Raw genomic sequence first — 12,105 nt, forward strand, 5'->3', positions numbered from 1 at the left:
CCTTCAAGCGAGTCACACCTGCTGGAGTGGAGCGGAGTGCATATCTGTCTAATGTGCAGAGCAGGGGCCCTTATCATTTAGCTCGGGCTCTGGGGCTTTTTAACCCCCTGAACTGAGTGGAGGCTTTATGTTGGAGGAGCTCGTCTTGATGCGTTCTCCCACGATAATATTTCACTCTCTCTGGGTAGCTGCCAGCTCACCGCTCTCTCTCCGGTGGAATGCAGAGATAATAGTGGGGAGCTCAAGATGATTTTTTATGGAGGTGCTTAGTGCCAGCTTCCCAGGCGAAGCCGAGCTGACGCCGTAGTCCAGTGTCTCTTCCTTGTCTGAGTGACCTGCTTGTGCTGTACAGCGAAGTCGGGCTAACGGCTTTCAAAGCTCCTCTGGGTGTTTAAATTCTGTGAAATGTCAGCCACAGTGTGATAATTGATGAACACGGGGGTTTGAATCGAAGGACAGTGATGTATATTTGTGTTTCGCTCTCTGCACATCAGAGGCTTGGATGTAGGAGATAAATGGGAGCCAGAAGCAATCTGTTTTTGCTTATTTGATGGCGTTGCCATGTGCATGGGGTTCTTTGAGGCGATAACAAAAATATGTCAGCTTTAACTGCCCATCTGGTCATCTTAAAATAGGGAATACTACTCAATTTGAGAATTTAAGAAGGTATGTAGCAGTTAAAAACACTGAAGTATGTGTTAGTTTAGAGCGTGACTTAAGTAGATTTCTGTAAACGATAGTAGAAGCGCTGGATCTCGAAGACGTGCACAGAGCTTGAAGTTCATTGAAACTGTCGCCTGATTGTGGGACTGATTCATTTAAAACTGATTGCTGAAAAAGCCAGAGTCTGTTAAAAATGCTGCCTTTTCGGTTGTTTCACGCGTGACCACAGATGTTGAACACATCATCATGATGCTGACGAAGCTGGGTTGAGGTGGATATGCTCACAGCTTGGGCCCATTGTTACGTATCAGCGAGGATGTAATTAAAAGATAGATTAGATTACATTTATTATCATGAAGCCCAAACAACCTCTTTAATGTGAAATACTGGAGAGTTTTAGCTCATAGGCATATGCAGAAAAGGTTGTGAGCCAACATTGCTCTCCTTAAAAGAGTCTCAAGCCAAAAAGGTTTGGAACTATTTCCATAGATCACTATGGGAAAGCATTTCATTCACTCATAGGATAACCTAAATTACTTCATGCAGACAGGTAATATTTTAAAGCCTTATAAGAATAGTATTATCTCCTTTCTCTCTCACGTTAACGGCATGTCTCAGTCAGATGCTACTTAGCCAGAAAAGTTGTGGTTTGTCTTTTCCCAATGAGGTTCAACTCAACCAGAGATTGTTTCTGCCTCCAAGAAATGTTTGAATCACTGAAACTATAACAATCTGCACACAGCAAACATATTAGAACCGGTAAACTGAGTACTATTACCCTCGCAGACAGCTGTTTCTGAGTTTCCCAGAGCTGAACATGCTCTGTCTCTGACATCCGTCCTTCAGTAATCTCTTCCACTGTGTGTGCGTGCGTTCAGGGCTGGCGTCCTGCTGTACCATGTTTCACCGTCAAAGCAGAACCAGCTGGAACGCCAGTGCGAGCAGTTTGCACCTGCAACACCATTGTTCCCGTAATGAAAAACACACCCGTCCCAGTGGGAGAATTCGACAGTGTCTTTTTGCACGGAGACAAGGTTGACCCGGGGATTTACGAGAGTGACAGACTCTCAGGACTAAATCATCATCTTGATGAGGCGGCCTGGGGCTGGCACAGCTGCGCGTCGGTGGTATGAGGTCCTCGGACACACCCTGTTTGTCTGCAGTGATACTCCCCCTCTGTGAAGCTTTCTCATATGTGTTTTTCTCATGAGCAGTGTTTTTGTCATTGTGGGCTCACGCAAATGTGTCCCCTGTGTGACTCAAACAAGGGTCAACCGTAAATCATTTACGCTGCAAGGCCCCCGCAAGAAGGTGTCAGTCGTCTTGGAGTTGAAGAAACTGGGCTGAAAGTCAGTGGTTTGAATTCCTAGGAAAATTTATGTGGAGAAAATGCAATAACTGTCATTGTGTTGGAGTTTGAGGAGAGCACAAAACCACAAGGGAGGCCCCCCCCCCCAAATGCAGGTCCTCAGTATTTAACAGTACGAGGCTTTACTGTAGTAGAGAATATACGTAAATATGTATAACTGAGTAAATGAGAAGCAGGGAGTGTTGAAAAAGAGCATGCTCGCTCAGCAGACTTTTCCTGCATTAAGTGAAGCTAAAGAACACCAACATCAGTGATAGCAGGATTAGAAACTCGATGCCCCGCAGGGCCTGTGAGGAACGTTTCAGGGAATACGCTGCGCACGTTGCATTGTTAAGATTCAGTGTTTGCAGGTGGCTCATGCATTTTTCTATCCGAGGGCATTGATTTTGGAAATCCAATAGATGGCCACACTCCTCGGGCTCCTCTCTCATTACCACGGTATCAGGCTGGCTTGATGTTCATGGTGGAATATTATGAGAAGATAAATCATTTAATCTTAGTTTTTATTGAACCCTGTCATGAGTGAGACACTCCCCTCCATCCAGTGGGTGTAGCGGAAGCGGTTTGATAGAATGATGGATTAGAAATTAGCCTGTGAGGGAATTTAGCAAAAAACACGATCGAACTCCATCCGTTTGAGTTTCACTGCACGGACGGTGATTTATATGCAAAAAGACTTTTAATGTCCTGGCTTTGCACTATTCCAGAGCTTATTACGGTATATTCTAAAAGCCTAATACATTGTTTTTTAAGCACGTGTAACATATCGAAAACTAAATATTCCACATGCATAACGGCGATTTTTTTTGTCTGCATAAAGGTGGTTTTTCAGTGTTCGAGAGATCACCTGTCAATCAAAAGATGTGGGCGGGACTGAAAACAGCTTTTTCTTGGATTTGCTGTTGAAGTTCAGGGTTCTGTAGGTGGCGCTCTTTCTACAGCTACAGTCTCAGGGATTCATACTTTTCAGTTCAATTCTACTCTAAACGCTCCTCCCATTGGCTGTCATACATTTACTGATGACACAGCTGTGTTCGTTTTTAAAAGGCTGCAGTAAAATGCATGTTGGATTTGGACATTGAGTCCTGTAGGCCTCAGACAGTACAGACTGTATGTAGTCATGTTTTTCGTCCACTGCTGTATAAAATATGACTTGGTTTAACTACCAAACTGGTCTTCATGAAGGTCACTCAAGTAGAAACAAGAAAAAGAGTCTAAAGCCAAATGCACTGAAAGCGTTAGGAATCATCTTCTGTTTCATGGCAATCCAGTCAGTAGTTGTTGAGACATTTCAGTCTGGATCAAAGTGGTCCACCGACTGAAACTGACACCCCCTAGAGCCGCGAGCATAGCTAAAAAGTGTGTGGGAGCATGCATTGTTATTTTTAAAAAAACATAACTGTATAAAATTGAAATACATTATAAACATATTACTGATAGTCTGAACAATGTGGCCCTAAAATAACAAACAATCAAAAACACATGCAAAGATGAAAGTAGCAGAACACTCAAACTATGTTTGGTATTTTTATTTGTCAGTCAATAAAACCAAAAACAGGACAACGTTCTTGAACTTATAGGCAACATTTTAGCTTCAAATGCTTGTAGTTACACGAGTATTAAACCTGGTTCTTTCTGACCCTGAATGTCTCAGATTGGCAGATGTAAAAGCTTTAATTCACTGGACAGTGAGTAGATCAAAATGAAATGAAATAGTCTACGTGGAAGCATCGCAGCCACTTTTAGCACCATAAGAGCCGACAGTTGGAACACTATGATGGTGCTGAATGGATTGCGATGCTTTAAGGTTATGGGAGGACCTGGTGCAGAGATGGGGGGGCTGACGGTGTTACATTTTTATCTTTCATCTCAGCTGGACTGAGGACAGGCTGTGAGGCTGCCAAATGCCTTGAGGGAGCTCTCCCAGTTCAATTTTTCATACTGATGGGGTCTAGTGGTGTGAGAGGGGTCAGCGGTGAAGAGCTATGGGAAAAATCTAGAGGGAACATTCATACCTGGTAAAAAAAAAAAACAACAAACACCTTCTCTGCAAGAGAGAGAAGTGCAAAGAGAGCAGACGGAGGAAGGAAGGGAGCGCAGAAAAAAGGGTCAGGGTTACAGAAAAGTGGAGAAAGAAATTGAAAGAAGACAAACAAGAAGTTGTGTTTGGAGCGGGAGGAAGGTTGAGTGCTGGAGGGTGGAGAACATATTCACAGAGACATAAAGAAAGCAAATAGAGTGCAATGTTTGACCTTTCTCACAATAAAACGCATCCATGTGGCCCGTACAGAATCTGTCTTTTTATTTCCGTGTCTCTTCGTCCTCATTTTAAAATTGTATTCCTTCATTCCCATCACTCGGCAGCCTGGCTCTTTAAAGCACAGAGAGACGTGTTAAAAGTGAAATGAACTGAATCTATTTTACATTGTTCGTAGCTCCCCATTATTCTGTGTTAACTAATTGGACAGAAACACTTCATACATTTTAGCAAAAAAGCAAAATACACTAACCTGTTTGAGTGTGAAACAGAAACAGACTTTTTCCTCAAAGTTTGAGGAAGATCAGATAAATCTTTAGTAACTCAGTTAAAACCAATAGAACACGAAAGAAGGGTTTGAAGACAGAAAGCAGATTTTATGAATTTCATTCAAAGCACAGACTGTGTGAATTTTCCAGTCCAGTGAAGCGCTCAACAATGAAATCTCTCGCTATCCATCAGTCTTTCCTTCTTTTTGTGTATGTGCGTCTGTTAGTCATTATACCCATTATACTGCACATAATTGCACACTTAAGAATATATAGCGTCTAGTATGCTCGGAGCTAATACTTTATCTCATTCGTACATTTTATTAATTCATCCGTCTTTCAAATGATCGGCACTTCGGGCCCACCCGTCCCTACACGTAATGGTATGGAGCCCCATGAAAGCGACAAAATGTAGTAAAAAGTTGGTCAGTTGGTAGAAAAGAAGCAAAGATCTTTTTGTTTATTAACTAAAACTTCAACAACTTAATTTTCTCATTATTGGTCTTGGCACAGATTTAATAATTTATTTATTTTCTCCACACAACAATTACCTTTCCTCACCATATACATATATATATATATATATATATATATATATATATATACAATTACATGGCCGTGACTGGAGGTGAAAAGAAGAGAGTAAAGCTTTATTTTCTTTTTTACATTTGATTTATTTGTTGATGTATTTAGTTATATCTTTTGATTTTGTCAGTTTTGGGGCTCCGTAGTCTAATAATCTGAACGTATTACATGTTGACTTCTGCGGTGGGTTTTTATATTTGAAACCTCACAGCTGGACTCGACTTATTTTGGTGGCCACTCCGTTTCCCCCTCACCTTCCTCCTGTATCCTAATGTTCATGTGTTTTTGTGTCAACACCTGGAAGCCTGTTCTCGCTCGTTATAAACCAATGAAAACCCCCTTCGGAATTTGACTTGCTAATTTCTGAAGTCCTTCCCTCGTGGCAACAATCTGCGGCGTCGGCTGATGATGAACTAACGGACTGGGTCAGGCGGCGGAGGTAATTGGGAGACACATAGGGGGGAGGATTGCATATGACAGGTCATTCATCCCACTTTAGTTAATAGTAAGCGAGGCTGGCGGCGGTGAATAGAGCTTTTAGACCTCACCAGTGGAGCCCTCATTGACCAGTCATTCCCTCGTTCTCTACGTGTATTTTGATAGATGTCAATGTATATTTTAAACACCTTGTTGCCGTTACAGAAAAGATTCCTTGATACCTCCGGAGCGTGTGAGGAGAGCACGCAGTATAAACACTACATGCTTCAGTCATACGCATATTTCAAATATAGCCTACGTTGTATATAATAGACTATAACACAGGCGTCTGTTGGACAGGTATACGTATGCAGCGGCTCTGCACATTTACCAGACATCATTATAAAGCCTCCAAAAAAATCGGATATCTTTCTCTTTGGTTACTGCAAGAGGACGTTGCCTTTTGTTGCTGTGTGTGGACATAAAATCCATTAAACCCACCTGCACCTTTTAAAAAAAACTGTGTTGAGCCTTATCTTTTGTCTCGTCATAGGTAGCAACAGCCGAAGCTGACCAGTGTTTCTCTGCCAAATAAGTTGAGCTAGAATATGTCCTCAAAATGAGGCTGAACCCACCACAAAAATTACAGCTTCGCCCCCGTGAAATGGCCCTTGTTTATATTACCTATTGTGGTCGTACGCATGGATGCGATTCACGTCCCCTCTCGGTCAACAGTGGTTTCTTTTAACCATGACGGCCGTGACTTTTAACAAACGAACCAAGAGAGGTAAACGTGGAAACTCAGCACATCACCAGGATCCAGGCGGGGGAATCAAAGTCTCATGACTCTTGAGCTGCAAATCGCCCGCATGTTATCACTTTAATGCACCTAATGAACTGAAGTGCACGGAGCAGGATACAAACACAGCAGACCGACTTTTGACTGATTGATTAGGGAAAATCCCCAGACTCGTGCTGAAGTGCATAAGTGTTACCACGGTTACCAAATTATTTACATAAATATATACGTGGGATCAGCACTGAAACCATGCTAAAACCACACACCTACTATCACTTACTTTCAGACCACAAACAAACCGCACCGGAGTCTGCTTGGAAACAGACCGAGACCCTCCTTTCCAAGTGGTCTCGTTCCGGTCGTCTGGTCCACTACAGGGTTCAACTGACAGCTTTCACACCAACCAAGACGATCTGTGCTAACCGGGCAAACTGGACCTGGGTTTGTTTTAAACAGCGACAAAGCACCTTTTAGTTGCTTAATCTTAACCATAGAGGTGAAAGATCCAAGAACAAGCGTGAGGACTTGTTTCTATTTCTATCCACAAAATGGATCGGTTTAAAAACCAGAATTACTGCCTGCAGTTTTGTTCAGCGAGAGCAGATTTACACCTCCAAGGTCTTCTAAGCCCCAATCTGTAATTTGTTTGACGGCATAAATTATGTATATACATTCACATGCATAATGAAAACATTGTTTGCTGTAAACTGTGTGAACGATGCCTTATTGCAGCAGGAAACACAACACATTTTGGATGTGCGTGGACATAAAATTCAGGTGAAATTCAGTTTAAACCCACCAGCACCTTTTTTTAGCCTTATCTTTTGTCTCGTCGTAGGTCCACAGTTTGTGTATTAGATAATTAACCAAATACACACCCTGTTACGCTGCTTTACTGATGTAAACAAAGAGAAATCTTTTTGTTAATATTCATATTATGGATTGTGAATAAAGCAAATGTGCTTACATCACATTGAAAAAACACACCTCATACATGATAAACACACACGTTCCTCCCACGTTCCCAACTTACAGGTGAATAAATAACATCGTTGTTCACAGGGAAGGTAATCATCAGGTCATGTTATGTTGTTTTTATGCTGTAGGACGATAAAAATGTGACTTGCTGCTCCTTCAGAATGATTGTAATCTCCTCCAACATGTTTCAGACAGTCGAATTAAACCAAAATGTCACATAATTGATTATCTGATGCTTTGTTGTGTATTTTTAGGCCAGCTTGTTGGTTTTGACGCTAACTCTTTCTGTCACACACAAACCCGTATCAGAGAAGGTTGGCATGCAAAGCCTCGTGCAACCAAAACAGATAGCGCTCAGTGTGTGTTTTTGTCCCTTTTATCAGTCGTCTGCTGTAAAAGTCAGCCGGTCTCGACCGCCATCTCAGCTCATCACTGTCTTGTCCTGTCACATTATCCGGCAGCGCTGAGTGGGGGAGCGTCAGCGGCGGCTGCTGTGTTGAACTTTGAGACGGACAGGCCTTCTGTGGGCTGTCAGATAGTATCCGGCAAATGACCTGCTTATTCTCCCTCGCTGTCGACACGCTGCCGACGTCTCCCCTGACAGAGACACATCAGTGCGAATCACAGACAGACAGACGAATGAAAGGAGACACCCACAGACAGAGAGCAGGGGTGGGGTGGGGGGGGTTTACTTATATTGTCACGATACCTTAACCTTGATACATTCACTCAAAAAGCTCACAAATTAAATCAACGATTAAAATCATCTGCAAGCTTTAAAATCTGCTTTTAGATTTTAGACTTTATGGTCAGATTCCTCTGAAATCTGAAAAGAGAAAACAAGAAAATTGTTGTTGGTTAAAACACGAGATGTGAGATAAACAAAACTAATTTTAGAAATAAGAAAGCTTATTTAAAGCTGCATTATGCAACATCTTGTACATTAAAATAAGCTAAACCACACATTACTGGTTGTGTCTTTGACTCTGTGTGTAAGATCCAAAACCCTCCATGTTTACCTGAAATTGCCCTTTTCCATCATGCTAATGTTTATGCAAGAACAAGACCTGTTCAAAAGCACTGCAAACATTTCCTTGTCTTTAATTGCTGATTGGCTGTGTTCACCATCTGCTCTCTGATCCGTCTGCGGTGGCTTTACGTTTACCTCAGCCTCAGGCGAGAGGCTGTTTCAAGGCAGACAGCTCATCAGGAGGATTGACAGGTGTTGGCGCTGCAGCTCGACCAACTGAGGAAAAATTGCATATTAGAGCTTTAGGAAGTGATTTGAAAGATGACACTGAATTTGCTGCACTGTACGCTGCTGCGGGCTCGCAATTGGGCATATGTGATATGCTTTGGCGTGTGTGGGTGTTTGTACAGTGTGTCTGTGCGAGGGGTTATATGTTTGCGTGTGTCGCGGTACATTTGCTGCGGCAACATTTCCGTCCCCGGCAGGCGTGGCCCATGTGGGGTGGCGCGGCTCAGTGGGTGGCTGATGGGATCGGAGCTTAGGGAATAACATGTCTCTGGCACTGCAGCTGCTCTCAGCAGACGAGGCCCGAACACGTCGTGTTTCGGTGCAGCGAGGGAATGAAATGCTACATGACAGGGGGATTTCTTAAAAAGACACATGGAAAGATGCACAGGAGGTGGTGGAATTTCGGCGCTGAATTGTGGGTAAATCAGCAACGCCGCCAAGAATAGCACAGTGGAATAAATTCAGACCGAGAACTTTCAATCCCTTTTTCACCATTTAATACCCAGTGATTAATGACACTGCCACGAATACAAACTAAAATCTCTCCTGATCATTTTGCAGGAGCGTGTCATTTCTTGTGGCCTCGTCGCTACAGATCCATTTCACAGCATCTGCACCAGAGTGAAGGAGGAATAACATGTTTCTAGCCCAGTGCGTGTTTCTAGTAAGAGGTCATCCATTCTCTCGTGGCCCAGATGTTTTTAACTGGCGTTAGCTTTCCCCCGAGCTCAGGCCCCAGTTTCCCAGCAGGCCGCGGTGCGTCTGGTTCTCTGCTGTAGTGCTCCCCGTGCCAGCGAGCCTCGCCAACTTCATGTGTCTTCCACTTCTCTCTTCCCAAAAACTTGGGTGAGATTTACAGTACAAAGGTAGACTGTTGCATAACGCCTTCTTTCTCTCCAATCCTGCAACAAAGTGTGTCAGGGCGAAGGCAGAGGAGAGTCCCTGCTCTGGAAACTCTGGAAAAGCTGATCTGATGCCACATTTCACTGCATATCATCACATGCATTTCAACTGAACACGTGGGCATTCTTTGCTTCTACCTCTGTGGCATTGCCTCCACATTTACTGCGGCGTGTTACATAATGCTGATTGTGCATAGCATAGCGATCAATAGAACAAAAGAGCCGATGTAGTTGATATGAAAGTGATATGAACTTTGGTAGCCAATAGCAACCGCTTACCTCTGATTGAGGTTCCCTCCTGACATCAGCTACTTTAAAGTGCTCTGCCGTATATTTTAAACATTTCACTTTTCTGAGACACTTTCGGTAAATGTGCTCTCCATTAAAAGCCGATAATGTATCCCAATTTTTTCCCTAACTGTTGTGTGGGTGTGTTAGGTCATTGCACCTTTGAATACTGCTAAAGCTGTTAAAGCATTTATTAGCCTGGTATCTTCTCCACTCCTGTCTCTGGGCATCCACGAGCCACACAATTCAGAATAACTGCACATTTTCGAGTGTAAAAAGTTAAGTTTTAACGTGACTTTGCCACAGTTTTCTCCGCCTGAAGCACATCTGTGCCAGTTTCTGTCTTTCAGTTGACTTTAAATGCATTTCTGCTGTCTCTAACGTTCATTTCCATTCCAAATGGTCATTGTTGCTGTTAATATAAAATATTGATAAGTGCAGCTTTAATGGAACAGTTGGCATTTTTTTTCTATTTACAGTCTACTATTGTCTTCTTTTGGTCCACGGCTATTTCTGACTAAACCTTAATTTGTGCTTTGTTGACATTATATGAAGGGGAAATCGCTGATTGCAGGGCAGGTGACATCAATTTCAAATTGAGTTCTTAAAACCTGCGTAAACAAGGTTTTTTATGCTCAGTATCTTTTACGAATCAAACGAAATCACGCCGTCGGAAATGATCTTAAGACTAAGCTCAAGTATAAACCTAAGAACATTTTTATAAACGAGGCCCCTGGTTTTGGGAGTCTGTGTGCTTGATCCTGGGCCATACATTGGTACTGAAAACCACATATAACCTCCCTGCAGACCTGCACCTTGTTTGGGGTTACACATATTCTGCGTCAGCACACTCTGCGGAGACTGTAGATCTGTAGCAGGACTGAAACACAATGCCATTCCTCAAAAACCTTTCATGTTGAGTGCCAGAGCGGATCATAAGTGTCTGAAAACACCCACCAAGGACTACTTTGTGATGCCGCGTATTGTCTGTGAACACAAGCATTCATGTGAGACTCCCTCACTTCGCTGACAGCTCAATTGTTATCATTGTTTTGCTGTGAGAAGAACATTTTATTGTAGCATGATTTTGATTATAAGGGCAAGAGTATTCATTTTGGCAGAAATTATTGACTGAATCTAATCTATTAAAATCGAACGATTTAAAATCACAATGACAACTCTCTTTATTTTAGACATTTCGTATGTGAAAGAAACAGGAAGAAAAAAAAATGTGTTTTGGCTTTAAATCTTATGTCAGAGCCAGAACTATACAGCCATATTGGGAGCTCATAACTCCAACAACCCTGCAATAAATCAGAAATATGTCCTTGCTGCCCCACTTTCTGAGGCCTGAACCTGGTACTTTCTCTCAGTCCGAGCATGAATCTATCTCTCTGTCCTAGTCAGAATCTGTCGTCCTGTGAGCCTGATTCTGTTTCTGTGTCTGAGCCTCAACATTTCACTCTGCCTGAACCTGAACCTGAACCTGAACCTGTCTCTATGTCTAAAGGCACCAGTATACTTCATTAGAACAGCTTGCACGTCTTTGGAAACCTCCTCCACGCTTCTCCACACCTTGTCCGACAGTAACTTTCCGAAACCGACAATATCTGACACTAACCAGCTGTGCGGAGGTGAGGAAGGACTACTTTCTGTCACACTTCGTGTAGTGCAACACTATGAGCGCCTTCCTTGAGACTCTGCCTGAAAATGTGCACCGTTATCCCCATATTTAAACAATTATCCCACCTCGTCCCTCTCTGTGACGGCTGGCTTTTCACCTCTGTGAAATCTGTCTCTCTGTTTGATCCTGAGTCTGTCTGAGTCCAGAATCTGTCTCTTCTGCCTGAATCGGTTTCTGCTTCTCAACTCGAGCCAATTGTTCCCCGACAGACTGTTTTTGCTTCTCTGTCTAAACCTGAGCCTGAACCTGTAGTCCCAGTTAGAGCCAGTTTTTGCTTTTCATTCAGTTCCTCTTTCTTCTTCTCAGTCTCTAGCTGCTTCTCGGCCTGTGCATGTGCCAGACTCAGTCCAGGCCTGCATGTGTCCCTCTTTCAGAGTGCACACCGGTCTACCCCTTCAGACCCGTGTCATGTTTCATTACCAGAATCTATTTCTCTTTAAGAGTCTGTATCTGTTCAGCCTTTTCTCAGCTTCAGTTCCACTTTGTCTTCATCCGGCCCCGAGTCTTTTTGTCCCTGCTCTCTGCCTCAGTCAGCTAGTCTTTATTCTCCTCTGGAACCAGTCCTCCACCATCCAGTCCCTCTGAGCCAACTCATCCTGTGTCCAAGTTCTTGGTGGCACCCCGACCGGCCTGGAG

The 12,105-nt window shown here is 43.1% G+C and overlaps 1 protein-coding gene across 2 annotated transcripts in view; it reads left to right on the top strand.

Moving 5' to 3' along the window:
* The window catches only part of znf385d (zinc finger protein 385D), a 60,649-nt gene that overhangs the window by 14,614 nt on the left and 33,930 nt on the right, over positions 1–12,105 (top strand). The gene's annotated exons all lie outside the window — the stretch shown is intronic.

The sequence above is a fragment of the Enoplosus armatus genome, chromosome 9, assembly GCF_043641665.1.
Source record: "Enoplosus armatus isolate fEnoArm2 chromosome 9, fEnoArm2.hap1, whole genome shotgun sequence".
NCBI classification, from domain to species: Eukaryota; Metazoa; Chordata; class Actinopteri; order Centrarchiformes; family Enoplosidae; genus Enoplosus; species Enoplosus armatus.